The 25686-nt window shown below is 40.2% G+C and overlaps 1 pseudogene; it reads left to right on the top strand.

Annotated features, from left to right (window-relative positions):
- Window positions 1-1296: 1296 nt before the first annotated feature.
- LOC140595470 (U1 small nuclear ribonucleoprotein C-like) lies at window positions 1297-1888 on the top strand (annotated as a pseudogene).
- The last annotated feature ends 23798 nt before the right edge of the window (window positions 1889-25686 follow it).

The following is a 25686-nucleotide window of genomic DNA, read 5'->3' as shown; positions in this document are numbered from 1 at the left end:
TGAATGAAGCCCAAAGGCCAGATGCCAAGTAAGAAAGGTACACCAAATGTGACAGAAGTATAAAGAAAGCGGTGGTTACTTTTCTCAGGGCTTCTGGGACATTTCCTTCTTCTGAGAATATGTACCCCACACACAGGGACTCCTCAACCTAATATTATCAATGAGGACAGTACAGCACTGGCTGTTCACAGAGCCTGGTACCCACAAACACTAATCTGCAAAAGACAGGGACAACAGAGGCAAAACACCCTCTTGAACAAGCCCATGACTCATTTTACACACCTCACTACTGCAGAAGAACATGTATGCTTATTTCTGGAGCCACTACAAGTACAGTACTTCTGAACCTGACAGTTATTGACTCGTTGAGATAATCACCTTTGCAGGAGGCATATAGAGGCTGTTGCAATAAAGGCTGAGTGACATCTGGAAACCTGTGACATCCTCTACTACCAAGAAAAGCTGCTAATAGATATAAAAATAGTTTCAGAGGCCTAAGAATATCATTGAATATAAAGTTATGATTGACAGCTTGTGGTATGGAGACCTCTTCTTTTTACACGGGACAATAATTCTGGCTAGATCACCAGAGCCTCCAACTTGGGGCTACTGAAATCACATATACTGATACCCATGTGCTCAGAATCCACATCAAGAGTCATCACTGAGCCTTCTTTCCATAAACAAGACCATTATGCTCTCATCTGTGCTCTTACGGTTTTCTATAAGCTCCTATTATGGACTGAATTGTGCCCCTCCCCCCCCCCCCAATTCATGTGTTGAGGCCCTGACCTTCAGTGTGACTGTACTGGAAATAGGGCCTTTAGGAGGTAAATAAATTGAGGTCATAGAATGGGGCCCCCTTATAAGAGAAATACCAAAGAAGGTCCATCCCCCTATTCCCTCTCATCACACTCCTACAACCACCACCCACACACATTCTCAGAGGAAAGGCCATATGAAGACCTAGTAAGAAAGTGGCCACCTGCAAGCCAGGAAGGAAGTGCTTACCAAAAACCAAACCCTGCTGGACCCCGATCTTGGGACTTCCAGCCTTGAGGACTATGAGAAAATAAATTTCTATTACTTAAGCCACTCAGTCTATGTATCTTGTTCTGGTAGCCTGAACTAAGACAGCTCCCTTCACAGTGTAATTGCTGGCATGGGCTCAAGGCTGATCTTGCTTAGACGAAATTCCTTGAGGACAGGAACCCTGTTTTGGTTATCTTGTATTCCAGTGCCTGGGATGGTTCCTGGAATAGTTAGCTTTTAATATCTGTTAAGTGGATGATAGAAAAACTAATAACTGGGGCAGCGCGGGACGGAGTGGCCAACAGCCTGCAGAGCAACATGCCTAAGTTTTATTGTGACTACTGCGACACATACCTCACCCATGACTCTCCATCTGTGAGAAAGACACCCTGCAGTGGTAGGAAACACAAAGAATGTGAAAGACTACTATCAGAAATGGATGGAAGAGCAGGCTCAGAGCCTGATCGACAAAACAACGGGTCCTCCTCGCCCTGGTATGATGCCAGCCCCCCATATGGGGGGCCCTCCCATGATGCCAATGACGGGCCCTCCTCCTCCTGGGATGATGCCAGTGGGACCTGCTCCTGGAATGAGGCCACCTATGGGAGGCCATATGCCAATGATGCCTGGGCCCCCAATGATGAGACCTCCTGCTCGTCCCATGATGGTACCCACTCGGCCAGGAATGACTCGACCAGACAGATAAGGAGAGACAGGAACCTCTTTATATTCATTTTATATTACTTGTTCTACTTCACCAGGAGATCATGGTGCTGTGACTCTGGGTGTTTTCTAACAGCATGACAAGGAAGACTTGCTTCCCCTTCCTATCAAAGAGAGAATAGTTTCTGCAGGGGAATAGTGGGACAAAAAAAAAAAAAAAAGGCAATTTTCATTTGTATTGTGAAATGTGAAAATAAAATTGTCAACTGTTTTAGTTAAAAAAAAGAAAAGAAAAACTAATAACTAATTGCTTTTTCTAGTCATTAACTCATCTTCAGGAGCCCGTGGATCCCATGAGAAAAAGGAAGTGTCAACCAAGTCAGCAAACCTTTTTCTCTTTCCCCCACAGATGAGGCAGGCTATGGCTCCTGAACCTCTGAGAGATAATAAATGGATATAGTCATTCTCCTCCCTCCCTCCATCCCCAAAACAGAGGACCAAGGCTCCTGGGAGAGAAGAATTACCGATCTTGAGACAGATCCTACCCAGTGCCACAGGTCCATCAGCATTGCAAGCATTGGACAGCGCCACAGCCACTCCAGAATTTTCTTGCTACCCTCAATCCCAGTTGGGTAAAACCACAAATGCTAAAGACAAACCAAAACAAGCAATGCCAAATTACAAGACCAATCCCCACACAATATTTTACCTTCTATCCATACATTTCTCCCACCTACTTTTTAAATCTGCTTTTATCAGTCTTCTTTCCACTCCAATTTTCTCACTAATCTATTTGTTGTTGATGTTGTACTATACTATGCACTTATGGAAGAGATGGGCACAAAGAAGTATAGAAGCCGGGGAAGGGATCTTTCTTGCTTAGTGTGTTAGAGGTGAAAAAAGGAATCAACAAAGTTCTCATAGAGAAGGGAAGGTGTGGGATGGGTGGTGGAGGATGTGTAGGATTTTGTTAGCTAGAGAAGGGGAGAAGAAATAGGTAGAAGAAACAGCAAGAGCAAAAAGGCAGAGTAGTCTTGAAGTACACATCATGAGTGGTAAAGACAAGCAAGAGACTGTTGCAGCTGAAGCTCATAATATGTGGGTGATGACCCAGAGATCACGCTGCAAAGTTGAGCTGTGAAAAAATGTTCATATCATGCCAAAGTTTGGTTTATATCTTGCATTTGTGATGGGCAGCTCTAGAAGTTGGTAAACAGAAGAGAAACTAGTCCTATTTTGACTCAACGTAGACTTCAAGATTTCTAAGAATTAGATTTATTATAATTATAGGTATAACGTATAAGTATATGTTATACTTTCAAGATTGTATACACATGGCTTTCTTTCTCTTTCTTCATTTGTTTATTCTTTTATTCCTTCCTTTCCTCTTTTTGTTTTAGTCAATAGATCTTATTTTTTAGATCAGTTTTAGGTTTACAGAAAACTGACCAGAAAGTACAAAGGGTTTCCATGTACCCCCCGCCAAAGCCCCCTGCCAGTTTCCCCTATTATTAACATTCTGCATTGGTGTGAAAAATGTTTTATAATTGATGAGTCAATATCGTTACATTATTACTAATTGAAGGTCATGGTTTTCACTAGGGTTTCTTATTTGTGTGTATAGTTCCATGGGTTTGGACAAATGTATAATGAGGTGTATACACCATTACAGTACCATACAGAATAGTTTCACTGGCCTAATGCTCTACCTATTTATCCCTCTCTTCCCTCAACTTCTGGCAGCCACTGAACTCAATACTATCTCATAGTTTTCCCTTTCTCACAACGTCATATAGTTGGAATCAATCAACCTTTTCGGTTGGCTTCTTTCACTTAGTAACATGCACTTAAGGTTTCTCCAAGTCTTTTCATGGCTTGATAACTCACTTTTGTTATCATTAAATCATATTCCGTTCTACAGATGTACCAGTTTATCCATTCATCTATTAAAGGACCTTTTCATCGCTTTCAAGTTTTAGCAATTATGAATAAAGCTGCTATAAACAAACCATTGATGTGGTTTTTGTGTGTCGCACTTCTCTTTTTTTTAAATCTCATTTGGTAAATACTAAGGAATACCACTAGTAAATCATATGCTAGGAAAATGTTTAGCTTTATAAGAAACTGCCATACTGTCTTCCAAAATGGCTATTAACGTGTTGCATTCCCACCAGCTGATTTTACATTGACCTAATTGCCAAATGGAATGGTAACTTTCACTTCTTACCTTATATGATTTCTCTGTTGCATTAGGCACTGCTATCATCCCTTCATCACACTTCCTTCTCCTTTGGTGTCTGTGACACAGTCTCTTCTTGTTCTCCTACCATCCCTTGAACTATTTTTCTCTCATTCAAGGGCTCTTCATTCACGGGTCCCCAAATGCAGGTCCCTGAGATTCTATCTCTGATTGCCTTCTCTGCTCATCTTCTTCTCTAGAAAATCTCAGTTACCCACCTCCCCACCCCCTGCTGTTGCTGCCCACATGCTCCTCTGCTGCCTAGATACAGACTTCTTTAGCCTCAATCACTTTCTCTGAAGCTCCATATTTTAAGCACTCAACCATTTAAAGACATCTTACTTGGATGTCCCCTATCAACATATTCACACCAAATCATCATCCTTTTTTCAAACCCATTCCTTTTCCTCCATCCCCATTTTGGTGACCAGCTCCATCTTTCATCTATCTGCCTGTTTCCCTAATCTGGAACACTCCTCCCATTCCTCTAATTCTCCCTCCCCCGCTCCCACATTCCATAAATTACCAACTCCTCCTGATTTGAGACAGTAATACACAGAGATTAAAAATGAGAGTTTTGAGGGGTGCCTGGGTGGTGCCATCAGTTAAGTGACAGCTCTTGGTTTCAGCTCAGGATGTGATCTCAAGGTCATAAGATCAAGCCCTGCAGCTGGCTTCATGCTCAGCATAGAGTACTGCTTGGGATCTCTCTCCTTTCCTTCTGCCCCTCTCACTCATGCTCTGTCTCTCTCATATAAAGTAAATAAATCTTTAAAAAATATGAGAGTTTTGAGATCAGTTTGCTGGGCTCAAATCCCAGCTCTGGGTAAATTTCTTTAGGTAAATTTCTAATGACTCTAAGCCTGTTTTCTCATGTATAAAACAGAATAACAGTTCTTACCTCATTGGGTTGTTGCAAAGATTGAATGAGATAATACACGCACTATATAATGCCTGGCACATAGACAGTGCTCAGTAAATATAAGCATGGCTGTACGGCTGTTGCTTAAATTTTCCTTGATCTATTCTCTCTTCTCTAGCTGCATTGCCACTTGCTTTGATTTAGGAAGTCGTCATTTCTTACCTGAACTATCACAGTGATCTCCAACTGCATGCTAATGATATTTCTTGAAATTCTGCCTGTGATTATCTAAACTTGGAAACTGGGATAAGAAAGGTGAAGTACTTTTCAGCTTGTGTAATGGAATCTGCTGCTGCAGATGAGTTTTTACCAAGGGAAAAGTAGGCCAGACTAATGTTCGGGATTCTGACAGTGAGTATACTTTGGCTCAAAATATATCTTCAATAAAAGCTAACTTTGTAGAAATCAATATAACCTGCCCAGATTGTTGTCAGGATTTACTAAACTTGACCCTCAGGAAAGAGAGCCATTGAGCCAACAGTGTTAAATTCTCCTCTGACTGGGCTTAGAAGATCACTGAGCAAGTAAGAGATAAGTTCTCCCTTCTGTGTGTAGAAGAAAGGGAGTAATGGGAAACTTCTCTAATTCATTTCAGGATGGCAAAGACTGAAATTGCAGACAGATGAGCTGCAATGCTGGAGGAGTCATTACCACTGCCTATCTGCCAGGCAATAGTCTGCTCGGCTGTGGTGCCTAGGTCTTTGGTGCCACTTATTTTGCCTTTGTCTATGGACCTCTCATCCTTTGTGCTTCTGGTCAAAGAGCGTTCTATGACCAGACCATATGGGGGCTATAGAGACTGCTAATCAGGAGAAAAGTTGGCATGCAGAAGCTATCTCCCATGGTACTCTCCTGGTCTCAAGTCCTGCCCATCCCCTCCTCCACCTCAATATATATCATCACTCTTAGAATGCTCTTTTCACAGCAAATGTGATCATGCTTCCCCTTTTCTAATAACCCTCAGTGACTCGGGTTCCCCCAGAACAAAGTCCATGAGACACAAGTCCACACATGGCCTGGTGTTACCTCAATTTCCCACCCATCCATTCTGCACACTGGCTTCACCACACAGGTATTCAGAACCTGAAAAGCACCGTCCTGCCATTTTTGCTTACAATACTCTTTAGATCTTTTCCAAACTCTTATCCTTCAAACCTGATTCAAGGTTTCCTTCTCACAGAAGATTCTTCCAATGCTACTCTATATTCCAGGTTCCCAAGGCCCAAATCCCAGGTAGCCTGGGCTCAAATCCGACTTGACTACTTATTTTGGATTTAATAAATCTAAGTTCATTTCCTCATGTGTAAAATAGAAAGGATAGCAGTTTTTACCCATTGGGTTGTTGCAAACATTAAAAAGAGGCTAATATAAAATAATGTAACTTTTAAATCTCATTGTAAGTATTTACCAAACTGGACTGCAATTGTGTGATGTCAGTTTTCTTGGCCTCCCCTCCTACCTTCTGATTAAAAAGCCTTCCCCATTCAGCTACTCTTCTAAGGACACTGTCCCAGCCAGAGAGGCTTCTGGACTTCAGGATGCAGAATTACAGGACAGTCAGCAGAGAGGGGAAAGGAGAAGGTTGACTTGTCAAGGGAGGCCAAGCTACTCTGTTTAACAAAGAGCTGGGAGAGAGAGAAAAGAAGTGCCATGCAGGATGGAGAAAGGAAAAAGAGTTTAAAAGAGTTTCTGGAGGGTGGCGGCAAACAATTGGCTTCTAAACACTGTGGGATATGAGAGAATTAGGGGGAGGAAAAGGGATATGAAAATTATTACCGGGAGTTTATGAATTGAGTTTCCCTTAATTTTTTAAAAAGGAACAAGTTAATGATTACTATTTTTAAAAAATTATTTTTGGTCTTTGGATTGTGATTATTTGAGTACATCCATACAAACACTAGACCACATGAAACTGAAATTCTTTAGGGGTACCCTTGTTTACCATGTCTTTGTTCTAGAGTCAGCTTCTCCAGTAGAGGAGCTGTGTCTCATCCCTTTCTGTAAATCCAATGAAATCACACAGCCTGGTACATGACGTATGAACAGTAAATACTTGCTGAATAAATAAACACATCTATGCTTATACAACTGGATCATAGACTCCTATGGGCAAGTCAATGCTCTAATTTTTCCATCTATCCAAATAAATCATTGAATGCTGTGGTGAGTTGAATAGTGGCCCTCCTAAAAGATATGTCCATGTCCTAATCCCCAGAGCCTGAGTGGTAAATTATATAACAAAAGATATATTAATGGGGCAGCCGGCGTGGCTCAGTGGTTAAGCGCCACCTTTGGCCCAGGGCGTGATCCTGGAGACCCAGGATCGAGTCCCACGTCGGGCTCCCTGCATGGAGCCTGCTTCTCCCTCTGCCTGTGTCTCTGCCTCTCTCTCTCTGTGTCTCTCATGCATAAATAATTATTTTTTTAAAAAGATATATTATGTTAAGGATCCTGAGAAGAGATGGTTATCCTGGATTATCTGGGTGAGTTCTAAATGCAATCATGTGAATCCTTAGAAGAGAAGCAGAGGGAGTCTTAAAACAGAAAAAAAGGAGGCCATGTGACCCCAAAGGCAGAGATTAGAGTGATGAGGACACATGCCACCTAGAGCCATCAGAGGCCAGATGAGGAAAGGAAGAATTATCCCCTAGAGCTTCCACAGGGAGTGCAGCCCAGCTGACATCTTGATTTCAGATTTCTGGCCTCCAGAATGTGAGAGAATAACTCCCTATTGTTTTAAGCCATCGAGTTAATTGTGATTTGTTACAGCAGCCACAGGAAAATAACACAAATGCTTATACATAATGGATGTTCAATAACTCTTTGTCAATTACCTGTCGGGGTCACGTACAATCACAAGCTGTGCTTCCTTTTCAATGTCACTCACCCACTCTCTCCTGGCCAAGAGCCAGGACTCTACTATGTCACTTCAACATTTACAGTGCTGTTGTAACCAAATGGTCCCTTGCTACTGTCTGAGGGGTAGTCAGGTTCCGGGGGCTAAGTGTCTACTGACTACATACTCCTACATAATGTCCTTCACTCATTCTTTCAAGAAGGAGCTAGCACAGTAGGGAAGCACTTGCAGGAAACACTGCTGAACTGAAAGAGAGCCACATTAGACTTTCAGTTCCCAATTCTGTATCACAGTGTGAGCGTGTGCACACACATACACACACAAGTCTCAATCATAAAGTTGCTCTGCCAGCCAAGAATTAAGTGTCTGAATGCAAGCCCACAGACATAGTTTCAAATACGGGAAAAGGAAGTCTGGGATTAACAGGAGTGTCTACTCAGAAGTAAACATCGCAGGGACCTGCCACTATAATTACAGCATTATTTCTTCCACTATATTCCTCAGAGAACAGAGGCCTTCTCTCAAAGCTGGAGGAGGTCTCTTGGTCAGCAAGCCCATGACCCTTGCAGGACCACTCAAATTCCCCCAGCATGCACAATTATTGCTTTTACTTATCAAGGTCTGCTATCTAATCTTCCAGAAATTATTGTTTTTAAGTCAGCTGGACTCAGTTTTCATAGGAGTGATCCTAATTTGATCAATTGTACAGTTGATGAAGTATTAACATAATATCCATCTGATACTGAAATAGATACCACCTCTCCTTCCCAACTCCTGTTTCCCCTAATCCACATGACTTTCTGTAATAGCTCTTCCTTTTTTTAAAAAGATTTATTTATTTATTTATTTATTTATTTATTTATTTATTTATTCATGAGAGACAGAGAGAGAGAGAGAGAGAGAGAAAGGCAGAGAGACACAGGCAGAGGGAGAAGCAGGCTCCATGCAGGGAGCCCGACATGGGACTTGATCCCGAGACTCCAGGACCACGCCCTGGGCCAAAGGCAGGCACTAAACTGCTAAGCCACCCAGGGATCCCCTGTAATAACAGCTCTTTCAAAATCTGCAACTTTCAGCAAGCATGACTGGGTTAGATGTGATGCAATAGTAATATTGTGCATCACCTACAAAAAGAGACTTCCAATAATCAACTGTTTCCACACCAGTGTTTGCAGAAGACTATACACACGTAGATTTCTCATCTCAATTCCCTTTTAAGACTGGCTGAGGTAGAAGTGAGTAGAAGCAAGGGAAGAAGAAGGTTACTTAAACACTCCACCCACAGAGTGTGCTTCATGACTCTGGGCAGGCTATATAACTTTCCTGGGCCTTAATGTCCTCATCTGTAAAATGGGGATAATAATAGTAGCTACTGGCTGCATCAGGAAGCTGAAAGAATTACCTGTGGGAGTAGATGACAAGCACTTAGCATAGCACCTGGCACAGAGTAAGCACTCAGGAAATATTGTGCGTGTGTGTGTGTTTGTGTGTGCACATGAATAAAGTCAACCAGAGGCTAAATTCTCCAATTAGATTTCCAAACTCTTTCCATCATTTAATCCTCCTACCTCTTCTTTACAGTTCCCAGTGGCTGCCCCAAGGAGAGCTTGGTCCCTTGGCCTTGCTCAATACACAGCATGACACAGCGTTTGGCTTCAGCACAGACCTTTGCTAGGATCAAGTGTTCCCACAGAGGAGGAGAATTAGGACTTCAAGTGGAGCTGGCCATCAGGGAGGCTTTGCAGCCTCTCCCCATAGTCGGGCCATCACACACCGACAATCAGACATGTACATGCTTGGAAAGATGGCCTCTGACCTCGTGGACTCTGCATCCCAGGAAGGTGAGGATCTATTTATTAGGTGGAGGGCAAGCTTCCGTGGAATGTTCCACCTGAAGTCAGCTCTCCTCACATTCAGTCTCTTCCTACCCCTGGTTATTTCCCAGCTCAGACTTTCTCTCACACTGGTTATTGTTCATATTTTAAGTTTCAGTCATAGATTAACCATAGCAAATCTGGTCTAAATTCTTTTGCTACTAATAATTGCATCACATGACAAACATGCCCAATTGTCATCAGCATCAGTTATGGTCCATTATTTGAAATTAAAATTTGGCCACATCTTTACAAGGAAAAGAGGTTCTTACAGTGAAGGCAGCAAGAACAGAAATGACACTGACCTTGAATTGCTTATTACACGCCCAGAATTAGTCCCAGAGATATCTGTCCCCAAGAGTTTTAAACAATCTTAAAATAGTCAGGTCTCTTAGGAATTTCTCATTATTATCATGGTCAAATTATTTCCATGATGAAAATTTATTTAATTAGTTGAGCTTCACCAGTCTTCAGGAGACAGGGTCAACTTGAGAAATTACAAAGCATGAGACCCTCTGGGTAAGAGTCCCAGGTGAAGCCTGTGCCCTCCCTCTTCTGATAGTTTTCTCAGGGACTGAAGCTGTGCTTCTCTTCATCAAAGGGTAGGTCTGGATTCGCTATGATAGGTGAAGCTTTTGTTCCCAGGTTTCCACCGATCTTCTTTGGGACTCAGTCCCTATGAAGAATCCACAGACCCACTCTAGCCCTTCCTTGGGGGAGAGGGGGTTGCTCCCCGAAACAGTTCCATGTGTTCTCCACCTTCAGGCAGATTGCCTCTTTGACGATCAGTTAGCCCAATGTCCAAACAAAGAGCACACTGGGAAGAGGGCAAGAGAGAAAAACGAAGGAGAAAGGGGAGAGAGGGAGGACTGCAGGAGGAAGGACAACATGAAAAGACCATGAGCATACCACAGCTAGGATGCAGCTACTGATAAGAAGAGGTGGGGAGCACACTCAAGGGCAATCCCTTCCAATTCCCGCCCCTCCCCCAGCTAGAAATATTCGACCCAGCTCAATCTCTGTTCACTGGGTATTGGTTAAATCAGTGCAGGGACTCCTTGTAATAGAATTTATGTCTTATAATTCTACAGTCTGTATCAGGTTTAGCAAAATGTTTAGCAATATTTTATTTGATTTTTTAAAAAGATTTATTTGTTTATTCATGAGAGACAGAGAGAGAGGCAGACACAGGCAGAGGGAGAAGCAGGCTCCCTCTGGGGAGCCCAAAGCAGGATTCGATCCCAGGACCCCGGGATCAAGACCTGAGCTGAAATGTCAACAATAGCCAAACTGTGGAAGGAGCCTCGGTGTCCATCAAAAGATGAATGGATAAAAAAAAAAAAAAAAAAAAAAAAAGATGAATGGATAAAGAAGATGTGGTTTATGTATACAATGGAATATTCCTGAGCCATTAGAAACGACAAATACCCACCATTTGCTTCAACGTGGATGGAACTGGAGGGTATTATGCTGAGTGAAGTAAGTCAATCGGAGAAGGACAAACAGTGTATGTTCTCATTCATTTGGGGAATATAAACAATAGTGAAAGGGAATATAAGGGAAGGGAGAAGAAATGTGTGGGAAATATCAGAAAGGGAGACAGAACATAAAGACTCCTAATTCTGGGAAACGAACTAGGGGTGGTGGAAGGGGAGGAGGGCGGGGGGTGGGGGAGAATGGGTGACGGACACTGAGGGGGACACTTGACGGGATGAGCACTGGGTGTTATTCTGTATGTTGGTAAATTGAACACCAATAAAAAATAAATTTATTAAAAAAAAAAAAAAAGACCTGAGCTGAAGCAGACGCTCAACCGCTGGGCCACCCAGGTGTCCCTCTAGTTTTAATACTAAAGTAAAATGTTGCTGGGACATCTGAACTTTCAGAAACAGAACGGACCCATGTATCCAGCACCTTAATCAACAAAATCAATCACCAGTATCCCTGAAGCCCCCCTCATGCACATCTAATTCTACTTTCACCCCCAGGAGTAACCACTCTCCTGATTTTTAACAACATGGATTAGTTTTGCCTAATTTTGAATTTTATGTGAATGGAATCAAATAGAATTATCCTTTTCTGTGTGGCTTCTTTCATTTCACATTTGTGAAATTCATCCATACTGTACTCTAATCATTCTCATGGCTATGTAGTGTTCCATTGTGTGAATACGCCACAATTCATTTATCCATTCTATTGATGGGCTTTCAGGTAGTTTTATATTTCATGTACTCAAAACAGTGTGGCTTTGAATATTCTTACATGCATAGTTTTTGGTGAAGACACATATGCCAAGTCTACCTAGGAATAGAATTTTGGGGTCATAGGCATGCATATGTATATTCAAATTCAGCAGATGTTTCTATGCATATTTCTCACAATCACATGTATCCTATCAGTCTATGTGAATCATATAAGGCACATGAGAGTCCCACGCAGAACTGAGGGGCACTGGGTTTGTCTATTCCTTACCACTCTTAGAGACAGTCTATGCCTTCAAAAAATCATGTAAGAGGAACAAATCTTTAGTTTGCTTTTGTTATTTTTTATAAATACGTTACAGAGCAAAAGAACTATCACTGCCTGAATATCATTAACTGAAAAATTACTGGCAGACAATGCTGACCCCGGACAGCTGCCTTGCTCCTTCCACCAAGAAGAAACTCACTCCACCCACTGGGCCCACATCAAATGCCCAATGGATGGAAAGAAGAGGACACCAAGAACAGTATTTCATTAGTTCACGACTTGTTTTTATCAAATTAGTCTTAAAAAGTAGTTGGATGTATTCCAAAGACGAGAAATGGAAATGGAAATGGAAGCATAATTACTATTCTGTAAATCATGTGCTCCCTGGCCCACACACTAAGAATCAGGATCACATTGCTTTACAAAGCACTTCAAGTCACTGGACAGTTTTACAAAAACACTTAACAAAGCTCCAAAGGAAAAATCCCCTCCAGGAGCCTGCTTTTCCATACTATGATAGTCTTCTAAAGCATTGTCACAGAAACTACCTTATTTTACTTTCATATTTGAAAAAGATTCCAGAGTTTTCTCAGGTAAACATCCAATTAAGTCATAGACATACCATGTGAATCAGCTTAAGATTCGTTCTCCCCCTCTCCCTCTGCCCTTCTTCCCTCACTGCTTGCAGACACATTCTCTCTCTAAAAAAAATAATAAAATAAGGAATGAACTGATATATCCTATATAATATAGATGGACCTTGAAAAACATTAAGCTAAGTAAACAAAGCCAGACATAAAAGATCACACATTATATACTTGAATTTATATAAAATATCCAGAATAGACAAATCCATAGAGACAGGAAGGACATTGGTGACTGGAAGGGGGCACAGGGAAAGAGAATGGGGAATGACTACTAATGGGTATGGGTTTTCTTTTTGGGGTGATAGAAATGTTCTGGAATAGGTAATGACTATACAACTTTGTGGATATAGAAAATACCACTAAATTGTATACTTCAAAAGGATGAGTTCTATGATATATGAAGTATATCTCCATTTTTTAAAATGTCAAGTTCAGACCAGGGCACTGACATAAAACAGCCATGGACTTGACTCCAGCTGCTACATGCATGATGCTGTGGACAAGCCATTTAAGCCCTCTGAGCTGCAGTCTCCTCCTCCGTAAAATGGAGATAAAAGAATGATCTCAAATGACAACTAGGATACTCAAGATGATACTTTTTGTCACAATGATCACACATAGAAAGTGCCTAGTAATGATGCTAATGTTTGCAGAAATAGTAGAAACTGGCTCCTAGCAAATGCACGTTTTGACATCCCCCGGGATACACTCATCAATTATTTCTATCAAACCCACTAAAGGACATAACTGATATATATAATATATAAGGAGTTACACAAGTGAGGTTTGCTGTTCAGTTAAAAGGGGGGAAATCCTGCCATAAAGGAAGACATATCAACAAGCAGAATAACAGGGATGCAAGAGTTGTCTCCAGAGTTCCTAAGGATAAGCTGTCAGGCAGTTGCTGCCAGGAAGTCCTTGTTGGCTGAGAATCAGCTGAGTAGGATGCCACCCCTCAAATACCATCTCCAAGATTCACCTCTTGCCAGAACAACCGCTGCCCCCTACACCTGCCTCAGTTTGTTGCTGGAACACATCATATTTAATCCCTCAAATAATAAGTTGTAATAGGATCTTTCTAGTTAATGGTTTTAGCAATGCCAACAGTACTCCATAAACCAGAAATTTCCTTGAAAGTAATACTTCAGGGGTGACAGTTCAAAATTTATTCTATAATTAGCAAGAAATGAAGAAAGACTGACTGCAGGGGGTATCCCTTTAATGGTCTTTGGGACTGCTCCTCTTGTGAACATCAATCACAGTAAGATCCTACAGAAGAAGAGCATCCTTCTAGTCCTTCTAGTGGTTTTTTTTTTTTTTTTTGCTTTTACCTTTTCCTAACTGTAGTTTGATGTAATTTTAAAAAATCATCACATTGCTTTCAGCTTTTTTTTTAAAGATTTTATTTATTTAGGGATCCCTGGGTGGCGCAGTGGTTTAGCGCATGCCTTTGGCCCAGGGCGCGATCCTGGAGACCCGGGATCGAATCCCACATCGGGCTCCCGGTGCATGGAGCCTGCTTCTCCCTCTGCCTATGTCTCTGCCTCTCTCTCTCTCTCTCTCTCTCTCTCTGTGTGTGTGACTATCATAAATAAATAAAAATTGAAAAAAATTTTAAAAAAAAGATTTTATTTATTTATTCATGAGAGAGAGGCAGAGACACAGGCAGAGGAAGAAGCAGGCTCCTTGCAGGGAGCCCCACTACAGGATCACACCCCAGGGGACCCTCAGCTTTTTTACCGGTGTTTTTACATCATCGGCTTGCTGTACTGTTCCTTTCTCAGAAAGTATTTACGTATGTATAAATTATTTACATATGTATAAAATTTTGGCTAGTATATACATTACTTCTCTTAAATTTTCATGGCTTTGTTGAGTGTCAACATAGCTTATAAGTTGTAAGTTGGAGCCAGGTAAATTTAGGATCCACTCCTTACTGGTTAATTTACTATGTAAAAGCTACTTAACTTCTCTGAATGTCAGCTGCTTCTTTTGTAAAATGGATATATTATCTATTTGTGATAGAATGGTGATGAACATTAAATAAGATAGTGTTAAATAAGATAATAGAAACATTATGTTACAGAAATAAGATAATGAATCTAGAATGACATAGATACCAGCTTTTAGTAACGACTATTATTATTGCTATTATGGCATTAGACAACCATGTTTGACTCTGGTTCAATATTGCTTTCCTCAAGAGTTAGTATGCCTTTTGGGGTTTGAGACACTTGGAAGAACTGGGCCTCTGTGAACCCTGTGAATGTATCTGTCACACAGGAAGTTCTGGGTTTAAATGATGTATTTCTCTGAGCTCCTCTTGTAAATAAATTCTAGTGGAGACCCCTTGTTTCAGGCACCTGTATATACCACTTCATCATTCTCTTGACTTCACCTTTTTTTTTTAAGATTTTATTTATTTATTCATGAGAGAGGCAGAGACATAGGCAGAGAGAGAAGCAGGCTCCACGCAGGGAGCCCGATGTGGGATTCGATCCTAGAACTCCAGGACCATGCCATGGGCAGAAGGCAGGCACTAAACCAATGAGCCATCCAGGGATCCCCTTGACTTTACCTTTTAAGCGACTGCTGCTCCAACCAGAACTGCAGACCAGAGACCTACGCAGCACCTCACCTGAGGATGCAGTTTCTTTGACACTACAGAGTGGGACTCCCTCAGCATATCTCTTGGCACAACGTAGAGGTGTGGGAATTTTACACAGATGGAGCCACCCACCCTTGAGACTTGCCATAGGAACATTTTGTGGACAAGTTCCAGAATTCTGAACTCCCAAATCCCCCCTGAACTTTTTGAACCCCTAAAGGAACTTTTACTTGATAGAGGAAAGTTGCCGCTTCTTGCTAGGAGACCAAAAGACCTCACTTGAGGCAACTGCTTCCTAAAGTGATACTCCTCTTCTTCAAAATCCTTCCACCCCAGCCAATAGTTAGGGTCAGGTCTCCACACCATGTGAGGAAACAGAGTCCCTGCTCTTGCAGGAACTAGATTCATAGCGAAGGACTTTCAGTTTCCACTGTTCTGTACTGATGGAACTGAGGGAACACATGGGTGAGGGAAGGTCAATGGGATGAATGTCAGGCTAGACTGATGAGAATTTATTGACACAAAAGCACTCTCTTGTAAGTTGTGGCTTAGTATCTGGCACAGACACCTGAAGCTGGCCTGGCTCCTTGAAGTCTGGGCACAGTCATGGCCTACAGAGGCTAATAGGGATGTAGGAACAGCTTTGGCAGAATGTTGAGGGAGGAGTCAAAAGGCAAAAACATGGGTGCACTAGACTGGATTTATTATGAACCGAAGCACTCACTGTCTGAACATGATCCCAGGAAGATCTGATCACTAAAGGGATAAAGGGCAATATGAAGGAGTCCAGTGGTTATGTTCTCTATTGACCAGAGTTGACTATAGGAGATGCTGCCATAGTATAAGGCTCTTCTGAATTAATGGGAAATGACAAGATTCCAAAATCGCAGAGGCCAGGCTGTGACAACTAACCATCAGAGGCTAGGTGGATGTAAATATAAGAACTGCCGACAAGGCCACACTGGCAAACAAGAGGTTTTGGCCATTTGGAAGGGATCTATGGCAATGCTGATTGGCCATGGGAAAGATGAGGAGACAATTGACTAGGATGTTATTTGACTTGTATAAAAAAAGAGTCAGCTGAGAGCAGAAGGTTGATATCAGTTGCTGTAATTCATAGGTTTACAGGCCACTGACTGAAAAGAGGTTAGGTCTTCTTGGGAAAAAACCCTGCAATACTACCACAAAGCTCATACAATAAAGGTTTCACTGATCCTTCTACAAAAGGACATGGAACCACTTACTAGGATTGTTGGCACTGAGGAAAGTGGAATGCCAGATTTTTCATGTTGGTTATGCGTCTAAGCTGACTCTGATCCTATGGGACCAAAATGGTAGTTTTCCAATTGGAGCAGAGGCTTATGGACTCCACGTGACAAAGTTGTCACCATGTCTAGTAGGTCCACAAAAGCATCTTGTGGTTATTTCATATAGATATACCTAGAAACTGGCATAACCCTCATAATGGTACCCTGTGGAAGAGTGAGGACACTCTCTCTGTAGAAGAGGAAGACCCCCTATAGATGCTATTTTTCTTACATTTATAAAGCAAAACAGTATTTTGTTCCTGGAATAATAGTTGGCAATCTGAAAAAATAAAGATAAAAGATAGTCTATATTCCTTTACAAGATGGTATGAAGGAACATTCACATTATATTTGCTTTTGTCATGTCTGATAGTCTTACATGTCCATGATATTTAGTGACCTGAATTTTGTCCATTATCAGACAAGCTGAATGTAAGATACCATAAAAAGCCCAAGAACAAATTCATATTTGGCAATTTGAGATTCAACAGTTAAACAATATTCATTTGGGCAAATGAAGTCCCCATTCTCCCCACAGTGTTACCATTTTTAACAAGTATAAATACAAATTTGTTAGACAAAGAGGAAGAAAAAAAGGACACTAGCTTATGAAGTTGAAATTAAAAGCTATAATTAGGAATGACTGCAGCTCATTTTTACCTTTATAGGGAAAAGTTGTGGAATGAAGTGATTTAGCACTGAATTCCTTACACTGATGACCTTAAAGAATTTTAGGTGTCAGAGCTGATCCAAAAAATGACACACAAAAAATTCTTAAGGTTAAAGAACCATATCCTATTCTTATTTAACCTTACTTGCCTCCACAGTGCTTTGCACAGAGGAGATACTCATTAAACACCTGGTGAGACAAAGAATCTTAAAATTTATATAAAACCACAAAAGATCGAGACTAGTCAAAGCAATCTTGAAAAAGAAAAGCAAAGTTGGAGGTATCACAATTCTGTACTTCAAGTCACGTTACAAAGTTGTAGGGATCAAAACAGTACGGTACTGGCACAAAAACAGACACACAGATCAACAGAACAGAAGAAAAAATCCAGAAATAAGCCCACAATTATATGGTCAATTATTTAAGTTATGTATTTATGTATTTATTTATTTATTTATGCATTCATTCATTCATGAGAGACACAGAGAGAGAGAGAGAGAGGCAGAGACACAGGCAGAGGGAGAAGCAGGCTCCATGCAGGGAGCCCAACGCGGGACTCGGTCCTGGGACTCCAGGATCGCGCCCTGGGCCACTGGCAGGAGCCAAACCGCTGAGCCACCCAGGGATTCCCTTATATGATCAATCAATCTTCAACAAAGCAGGCAAGATTATGCAATGGAAAAAAGATAATCTCTTCAACAAATGGTGTTGGGAAAACTGGACAGCAACATACAAAAGAATGAAACTGGACCACTTTCTTATACCATATACAAAAATGAACTCAAAGTGGATTAAAGACCTAAATATGAGACCTGAAAACATAAGAATCCTAAAAGAGCACAGGCAGTAACTTCTTTGACAGTAGCCATAGTAACTTCTTTTTAGATATGTCTCCTGAGGCAAGGAAAACAAAAGCAAAAATAAACTATCAGGACTACATCAAAATAAAAAGCTTCTGTGCAGAAGAAAACAATCAACAAAACTAAAAGGCAAGCTACTGAATGGGAGAAGATATTTGCAAATGACTATCTGATAAAGGGTTAGAATCTAAAATATATAAAGAACTTATAGAACTCAATACTCAAAAAAAAGAAGAATCCAACAAAAACTGGGCAAAAGACTTGAGCAAACATTTCTCCAAAGAAGTCATCCAGTAGGCCAAGATACACATTAAAAGATACTCTTCATCATTTATCATCAGGGAAATGTAAATCAAAACTACAATGAGATATCACTGCACACCTGTCAGAATGGCTAAAATCAACAACACAAGAAACAAGTGTTAGCAAGGATATGGAGAAAAAGGAACATTCATGCACTGTTGATGGGAATGCAAACTGGTGCAGCCACTGTAGAAAATAGTATGGAGGTTACTTAAAATGTTAAAAATAGAACTACCTTCTGATCCAGCAATCGCACTACTGGATATTTACGCAAAGAATACAATAACTCTAATTCAAAGGGACACATGCACTCCAATATTTATTTATTTATTTTTAATTTATTTATGATAGTCACAGAGAGAGAGAGAGAGAGAGAGAGAGAGGCAGAGACACAGGCAGAGGGAGAAGCAGACTCCATGCACCGGGAGCCCGATATGGGATTCGATCCCGGGTCCCCAGGATCACGCCCGGGGCCAAAGGCAGGCGCCAAACCACTGCGCCACCCAGGGATCCCGCAGTCCAATATTTATAGCAGCATTATATACATTAGCCAAATTATGAAAACAGCCCAAGTGTCCATGGATTGATGAATGGGTAAAAAGGAAGTGGTAAATATATACAATGGAATATTATTCAGCCATCAAAAGAATAAAATCTTGCCATTTGCAATGACATGGATGGAGCTAGAAAGTACAACACTAAGTAAAATAAGTCAGTTAGAAAAAAAAAAAGTCAGAAAAAGACTATCATATGATTTCACTCATGTGTAGAATCTAAGAAACAAACAAGGAAAGGGAAAAAATAAGAGAGACAAAGCAAGAAACAGACTCTTAATTATACAGAACAAACTAATGGTTATCAGAGGGGAAGTGGCCAAAGGGATGGGTTAAATAGGTGATGAAGATTAAGGAGTGTATTTGTTGTGACGAGCCCTGGTGATATATGGACGTGTTAAATCACTATATTGTATGCCTGAAGCTGATAGAACACTGCATGTTAACTAACTGGAATTATAATACAAACTTAAAAAAAAAAAAACAGTTGGTGAGAGCTATTTCTCTATGACAAGAGATCACTAGAAAAGCAGCACCAGGAGCAAGGATTCTGAGAGTGTCAAAAGGATTTTGTGTCCTGTACTATCCATGCCTCCTATGCCTCAGGATGATCAAACAGTAAATGAGATGAAGTTTCTCTTTGAAAAAGTTTACCTCATAGTACAGAAGTACAGAGATAAATAAAGGAAGAATGACAGAAATATGATCACTGTACGTTGCTTAATGCATTAATAGATCTCGGCAATCAACAGGTAATAACATTACAGAGAGAGACAGCAGCAACTAGACATTGTATACCTTCTGTTGGAAGTACATAACACCAATTGTGCCTCTCATCCCCCAAAAAGAGCCCAAATCTGATCAAGCTTCTAGGAGATCTAACTACCAATGTAGAGAAAATATGAGGAATAGAGGCACGTGTTAAAGGACACCATGCGGATGCTTTCTTCTAACTTGACTTTTTATTTCTAGCCTTTTTATTTCTCAGTTTTTAAAAATTTGTAAGTATAATAAAAATGTATTAATGGAAAAAAATTAACGTACAAAATACAAGCCCCAATTTTTTATTTACAGATTAAAAATACATAAAATAAAGAATTAGGAAAGCTATGCACATTATTCATTGAAAATGTGCAAATACACAATAGAAAATTGCTATTACACTCCGAATTTTCTGTCATTCTGCAGTCACAGCTAAATAAAGCTTTGAACAAAGTAGCAATTCTTTATATTAAATGCTTACATACACACTTTGAATGAACACTATGTATATCACTATTTAAAAATTTTAATGTTTAGAATCAGCTGGCTTCAGGGCGCCTGGGTGGCTCAGTTGGCTGAGTGTCTGCCTTCAGCTCAGGTCATGATCTCTGGGTCCTGGGATCAAGCCAGAGTCTGGCTCCTTGCTCAGCAGGGAGTGTGCTTCTTCTTCTCCCTCTGTTCCACCCCTCTGTTCATGCTCTCTCTCTCTGTCTGTCTGTCTCTGTCTCCCTCCCTCAAATAAATAAATAAATAAATAATCTTTTTAAAAAAATTTGCTTACTTCAAATCTATTAACCAGTGTGACCTAAACTGGATTAAGGAAAACACTACTTATTGAGGATATTTATATGAATTTTTTCTATGTATAATAATAATCATAGTAGAGAAAACAGTCTCACAAGGAGGTGTTTACAGGAATGGAAGAACAGATTTTAAAGTAACTTTAGCAAGCTCAAGATATTTACTTCTTAATTTTTAACTAAAGTGAATCAGCAGGGCAGCCCCAGTGGCGCAGCAATTTAGCGCCGCCTGCGGACCAGGGAGTGATCCTGGAGACCCAGAATCGAGTCCCAAGTCAGGCTCTCTGCATGGTGCCTGCTTCTCCCTCTGCCTGTGTGTGTCTGCGCCTCTCTCTGTGTGTCTCTATGAATAAATAAATAAAAATCTTTTAAAAAAATAAATAAAAAATAAAGTGAATCAGCAGAAGTTGCATTTTCAAAATTTATCTTCAATCTACAGTAGCCAACTTGAATAATTTATTGTATATGGTTAAATTTAAATTATCTTTCAATGAAAAAAATGGACTTCCAGATTCATGAATCTCCTCTATATGGATTTTCTTTTGATGGAAAATTAAATTCAAAATGCTTGATAAAATTCAAGAGATATCCGGTGATCATTTGTTATATATGTAGAAAGTCACATGTGGATATTCTTCATTGACAGTGGTTATAATTATGGAATATGTCATAACAATCAATTGAAACTCTGCTCTTCTAAGCTTTTATTTCTCTTTTGATCTTATTTGCCATTGAAAAGCACATTGCTTTTCTTCTTTGCACAAGAGTACTAAGATGATTAAAATACAAAAGATATCACAGAAATTCACATTTTTAGGGCAGCCCAGGTGGCTCAGCAGTTTAGTGCTGCCTTCAGCCCAGGGTGTGATCTTGGAGACCCGGGATAGAGTCCTGCATCGGGCTCCCTGGATGAAGCCTGCTTCTCCCTCTGCCTGTATCTCTGCCTCTCTCTCTCTCTCTCTCTCTCTCTCTGTCTCTCTCTCTGTCTCTCATGAATAAATAAATAAAATCTTTTTTTTAAAAAAAAAGAAATTCACATTTTTAAAGAGTTGCCACCAAACTAGCTTCTTACCTTGAGGAACACTAAGAGTTCCTACTTTTGACAGAACTTTTCCCTCAAAAGTCATCATACTTCTGTACACTATAACTATTGTTCATGATCAGCTTCTACTTATCACATAATAAAGACAATAATCTCAAATTTAACAGATTAGCCTTTATGTAAATTCATAACTTTTCATGTATCACTAAGCTTACTGTTTAATTCTGCTGACATTTTTAAAAAGATTTATTTATTTATTGGAGAGAAAGCAAGAAAGAGAGAGAGAGAAAGAGAAAGAGAGTACAGGAGCATGAGTAGGGGGAGGGAGGGGCAGAAGGAGAGGGAGAAGCAGACTTCCCACTGAGCAGGGAACCCAATCCGAGGCTCAGTCCCAGGACCCCAAGATCATGACCAGAGCCAAAGGCAGACGCTTAACTGACTGAGCCACCCAGACACCCCTCTGCTGACATATTTTCATAGCCAAGACATTTGTGATGCAGGAAGTAGCAGGTTTATTTACTTTCTGACACTAGCTTCTTCATGCTCATAATTACTCTAGAATGTTTTATCATTCTAGCTTCAGCATTAGAACAGCCTCATACACAAAATTTTAAGTCCAAACCACATTTGCTGATAATACTCAAAAGCCTGGATGTTACAGCAATGTCTAATTGCTATAAGTTCTAAACATTTACCCTATACTTGTCACAAACCAACACCAGACCACACTGAAAAACACTACTCGGTAAGACAAATGACCTGATTTTTTTCAATATCAACAAAAAACTGCAGAAAATAAAAAAGAGATGGAGGAGAAACTCAGAGATTAAGAAAGACTTAAAAGACTTAGTGAATTGTTATATACAGCCTCTTTTGGATTCCCATGAAAAGAAACTTAAAATTTTATGTGACAGAAAAATGTAATTATTGAATATTTTATGATATCAAGGAGTGATTAATTTTTGAATGTGTGATAAAGATGCTGCAGTTATTTACTTTAGAAGAGTGGTTTTAGATATACAAAATGAAGTAATTACAGATGAAATAATATGATTCATCCAAAGTAACCCAGTTTTGGAGGAGAGGAGTATAGATGAAATAAGATTGGCCATACTCTGAAAACTATGAAATCGAGGTGATTTGTATAGGTCCATTGTGCTTTTCTTTCTATTTTCATATGTATTAAATGTTTTCTAATTAAACTTTTTTTTTAAGTGGTCAAAAAAAGCCCAGTGACCAAAAGCTACTATGAAAAATCAAGTTTTTTATTCTTGATCCATAGACATTTAAAAAAAAATAGTAGGACATATGTACAAATAATCCAGGTAACGGATAATGGTTAGCACAGTCAGGGGTAGATTCACAGAAGATACATAGCTCTGAGACACCCTTGGTTCTTAGCATTAAGCTTGTTTGCGGGTCACTCTTAATCTTTTAAAACTTCGGTCTCTTACAGTGTTTTCTGGGTAGCACAAACAGTCTAGATTTTGTTAAAATTTTTTTATTCCTTTGTATTACAAACATGGATATCTAGAATATGCTTAAATTTTTTAAAACTCTTTAGTGGGCACCTGGGTGATTCAGTCGATTGAGGGACTGATGATTTTGGCTCAGGTCGTGATCTCAGGGTGGTGAGACTGAGCTCTGTGTGGGGCTCCATGTTCAGTGGGGAGTCTGCCGGAGTTTCTCTCCCTCTCCCTCTGCCTCTTCCCCACTCTCTCTCTCTAAAATAAATAAAAGCTTTAAAAAAAATACAACTCTTCAGTCTGCACTGCCTCCCTTCAGTTGTCAGGCATAACTGAATGGAGGTAAACCACACTCCCTCAGCTTAGACAGCTTAGAGAGGATGTTTCTGAAGATGCTTGAATCATGGGCAAGTCAAACCTGACGGGAATGGTGATTTTCAAAAACCTTATAGGTTAGCAACACAAACTAAATGCGTGCGTTTCTCCAGATTCATATATTGAAGTCCTAATCCCCACGGTGATATTAGGAAGCAGGGCCTTTGGAAAGTACTTAGGTTTGGATGAGATTGTGAGGGTGGTACTCTCATGATGGGATTAGTACCTTTATAAGAAGAGGAAGAGACTAGAGTCCCCCCACCCTCTGCCATGTGAGGACACAGCAAGAAGGTGGCTGTCTACAAGCCAGGAAGAGAGTCCTCACCAAAACCCAAAAATCACTGCCACTTCATCTTAGACTTCAGAATTTTTAAGAAGTAAATGTTTACTGTTTAGTTGTTGTCACAGAAGCCCAAACTAAGATAGTCAGCTTCATGATTACTTTAGAAGTTATTTTAAATTTAATCACACAAGTAATGCATGTCTAAACTCTCATTGTAGAATAAAATTAAAATATGACAAAGCAAAATTCCCCTTGATCATTACCTCCCTCCTCTCCATCCCATTCCCTTCCTTTAGGAAAACATATTCCCAGTTTGGTGTCATCCCTTCCAGATTATTTCTGTGAGTGCACCACACACATGGAAGCACAAATATATATACTCTTTCAACAGTATATAGTAGTGTGTGTGTATATTTTAGCATAATTGCCACATGTATTATTTGCAATGTGCTTTTTTTCAAAAACTGCTATTATAGTATTCTATGGAAAATATAGTTTATTAGGCAATTCCCTTATTGATAATCACTTAGGTTGTTTCCAATTCTTTTGTCACAAATAACACTGCAATAAATAAATGTCTCTTTGTGTCCATCATATTCATTTTCATATAGGTAAATGAAAGGAAAAGAGGGCAAGTGTCTTGCCCACGTTTGTAGCATGGCCTAGAGCAGAAAAGAGAAGATCTACCAGCCTATTGACATGCTTCCCAAGGATCTCCCAACATAATATAAGAGCATTCATTCTGCTTAATCAGTTCCGTGCTGTAATATATTTTTAAAATATGTATTTTTAAAATGTATAAACATATAATACAATGTATATATTACACAAATATATGTTATATATAACACATATATACAAACAATTCAAGTTAGCCTGACAGAGAAGCTTTTGGATATAACTCCTACTGGATCAGCTACATTCCTTAAAAAATTCCCAGACATGTCTTTTTCTGCTCACCAGGGCCACAGAGAGGACAGTCAGAGCAACATTCCACCAAAGCACATTCCACACTCTGAGGCTGAGAAAGTGCTGTTTCAAGAGGAAGCAGCACATGCTTTCCTCCTAGCAGCACCTTCATTTCTGGGGACGTAACTTTCATGCTGCCTTACAGAGAAAAGGCAACCAGGACAACAGAAAAGGGCAAAAGAAACCCCATGTGGGCACCAGTTGGACCCCACCATAATAATGGTGGGAATGATAAGAGGGCAAACATTTTCTAAGCTTCTTACCCTAAGCTGTATATCATGATAAGGTCGTCACTTAATCCTCTTGGTGGCACAAGGGGTTGGGTCTAGGATTGCACATTTCAGATTTCAGAGATGAGGAAATAAACTGGAGAGAGGTGTGAGGCCACTTCATCAGGACTGCACTGCTAATAAGTGGTTCGGTCAGGATGTGAACCCAGGTTGTCAAAGACCAGGGCAAATACTTGGAGCCTAGTATCAAGAAGGCATCAACTTTCCATGTTAGAAAAAAAAAAAAAAAAAACTTTCCATGTTAGGCCAAGTATAGGCCATATTCTAAGGTATTCTTTCAGAATAAATGCATTTTTGACTTAAATTTGGGCAAAGCCCTATATTACTGGTCACTGTTATCAGGAGTTCTCTGCAGAGGACCCTGTTGAACAGAGAAGTGTTCCATGTACTTTATGGGCTGGCACAGGGTAGGAATTCCACCAAACAACCATGTGCACATCACATTCCATATTCCACAAACTCCTATCTGTGCATTGGTCTTTTCCCACATAGAGTTTGTGTGTGTGTGTTAAACTCTTGTTTGGTTTAGACTTATTATCTCAGCTGTCACAATACAGTGGCTGAGGCAACATGGAAATAGTCTGTAGTAGTAGTTCTTAAAACCCAGTATTTTCCCCCCAGAATGTCTGATTCGTAGAAATTATATTGCAGGGGTGCCTGGGTGGCTCAGTCGGTTAGGTGTCTGATTCTTGGT

Source organism: Vulpes vulpes, chromosome 1, assembly GCF_048418805.1.
Source record: "Vulpes vulpes isolate BD-2025 chromosome 1, VulVul3, whole genome shotgun sequence".
NCBI classification, from domain to species: domain Eukaryota; kingdom Metazoa; phylum Chordata; class Mammalia; order Carnivora; family Canidae; genus Vulpes; species Vulpes vulpes.
This window is presented reverse-complemented; position numbering and strand designations above follow the sequence as displayed.